This window comes from Hemicordylus capensis, chromosome 2, assembly GCF_027244095.1.
Source record: "Hemicordylus capensis ecotype Gifberg chromosome 2, rHemCap1.1.pri, whole genome shotgun sequence".
Lineage (NCBI taxonomy): Eukaryota > Metazoa > Chordata > Lepidosauria > Squamata > Cordylidae > Hemicordylus > Hemicordylus capensis.
The window spans coordinates 222,274,295-222,276,797 of record NC_069658.1 but is presented as its reverse complement, the minus strand read 5'-3'; positions in this window follow the sequence as shown (position 1 = coordinate 222,276,797).

The window sequence follows — 2,503 nt, the reverse complement described above, 5'->3', positions numbered from 1 at the left end:
ATTAAGCCCGGGAAGGGGGGGGTGGCTCGGCTCGGGGAAGGGGAGCCTTAAGCCCCGGGGTGCGCCAACACCCCCCCCCCCCCCGACTGGAAAATTAAGCCCGGGGGCGGGTGTCCTCCCGGGGGGGAAGCGGCGGCGTCTCCTGCCCCGGCCGGACGGAGGCCCGGAGGCCAGGTCTACCCGGCGGGCGGAGGCCAGGTCTACCCGCCATTCAGGCCTATGCGGGTAGACCGGGCCTCCGGCGGGCGGAGGCCAGGTCTACCCGCCATTCAGGCCTATGCGGGTAGACCGGGCCTCCGGCGGGCGGAGGCCAGGTCTACCCCCATAGGCCTCTATGGCGGGTAGACCGGGCCTCCGCTCCCCACTCGGTCCCTTCCCCAGCCTGCCTGCCGGCGGGGCCTTAAGCCCGGGAAGGGAGGTGGGAGCCCCGGCCAGGGGAAGCGGATCCTTAAGCCCCGGGGACGCCCCCCCTCCCACTGTGGAAAATTAAGCCCCGGAGGGAGTGTTCTTCCCGGGGGGAAGCGGCGGCGTCTCCAGGCCGGGCCGGCTGGAGGCCCGGAGGCCAGGTCTACCCGGCGGGCGGAGGCCAGGTCTACCCGCCATTCAGGCCTATGCGGGTAGACCGGGCCTCCGGCGGGCGGAGGCCTGGTCTACCCCCATAGGACTCTATGGCGGGTAGACCGGGCCTCCGCTCCCGACTCGGTCGCTTCCCCAGCCTGCCTGCCTGCCTGCCAACGGGGCCTTAAGCCCGGGAAGGGAGGTGGGAGCCCCGGCCAGGGGAAGCGGATCCTTAAGCCCCGGGGACGCCCCCCCCCTCCCACTGTGGAAAATTAAGCCCCGGAGGGAGTGTTCTTCCCGGGGGGAAGCGGCGGCGTCTCCAGCCCCGGCCGGACGGAGGCCCGGAGGCCAGGTCTACCCGGCGGGCGGAGGCCAGGTCTACCCGGCGGGCGGAGGCCCGGTCTACCCGCCATTCAGGCCTATGCGGGTAGACCGGGCCTCCGGCGGGCGGAGGCCTGGTCTACCCCCATAGGCCTCTATGGCGGGTAGACCGGGCCTCTGCTCCCCACTCGGTCCCTTCCCCAGCCTGCCTGCCTGCCTGCCGGAGGGGCCTTAAGCCCGGGAAGGGAGGTGGGAGCCCCGGCCAGGGGAAGCGGATCCTTAAGCCCCGGGGACGCCCCCCCCTCCCACTGTGGAAAATTAAGCCCCGGAGGGAGTGTTCTTCCCGGGGGGAAGCGGCGGGGTCTCCAGGCCGGGCCGGCTGGAGGCCCGGAGGCCAGGTCTACCCGGCGAGCGGAGGCCAGGTCTACCCGCCATTCAGGCCTATGCGGGTAGACCGGGCCTCCGGCGGGCGGAGGCCAGGTCTACCCGCCATTCAGGCCTATGCGGGTAGACCGGGCCTCCGGCGGGCGGAGGCCAGGTCTACCCCCATAGGCCTCTATGGCGGGTAGACCGGGCCTCCGCTCCCCACTCGGTCCCTTCCCCAGCCTGCCTGCCTGCCTGCCGGCGGGGCCTTAAGCCCGGGAAGGGAGGTGGGAGCCCCGGCCAGGGGAAGCGGATCCTTAAGCCCCGGGGACGCCCCCCCCACCCACTGTGGAAAATTAAGCCCCGGAGGGAGTGTTCTTCCCGGGGGGAAGCGGCGGCGTCTCCAGCCCCGGCCGGACGGAGGCCCGGAGGCCAGGTCTACCCGGCGGGCGGAGGCCAGGTCTACCCGCCATTCAGGCCTAGGCGGGTAGACCGGGCCTCCGGCGGGCGGAGGCCAGGTCTACCCGCCATTCAGGCCTATGCGGGTAGACCGGGCCTCCGGCGGGCGGAGGCCAGGTCTACCCGCCATTCAGGCCTATGCGGGTAGACCGGGCCTCCGGCGGGCGGAGGCCAGGTCTACCCCCATAGGCCTCTATGGCGGGTAGACCGGGCCTCCGCTCCCCACTCGGTCCCTTCCCCAGCCTGCCTGCCTGCCTGCCGGCGGGGCCTTAAGCCCGGGAAGGGAGGTGGGAGCCCCGGCCAGGGGAAGCGGATCCTTAAGCCCCGGGGACGCCCCCCCCCACCCACTGTGGAAAATTAAGCCCCGGAGGGAGTGTTCTTCCCGGGGGGAAGCGGCGGCGTCTCCAGCCCCGGCCGGACGGAGGCCCGGAGGCCAGGTCTACCCGGCGGGCGGAGGCCAGGTCTACCCCCATGCAGGCCTATGCGGGTAGACCGGGCCTCCGGGGGGCGGAGGCCAGGTCTACCCGCCATTCAGGCCTATGCGGGTAGACCGGGCCTCCGGGGGGCGGAGGCCAGGTCTACCCGCCATTCAGGCCTATGCGGGTAGACCGGGCCTCCGGCGGGCGGAGGCCAGGTCTACCCGCCATTCAGGCCTATGCGGGTAGACCGGGCCTCCGGCGGGCGGAGGCCAGGTCTACCCGCCATTCAGGCCTATGCGGGTAGACCGGGCCTCCGGCGGGCGGAGGCCAGGTCTACCCGCCATTCAGGCCTATGCGGGTAGACCGGGCCTCCGGCGGGCGGA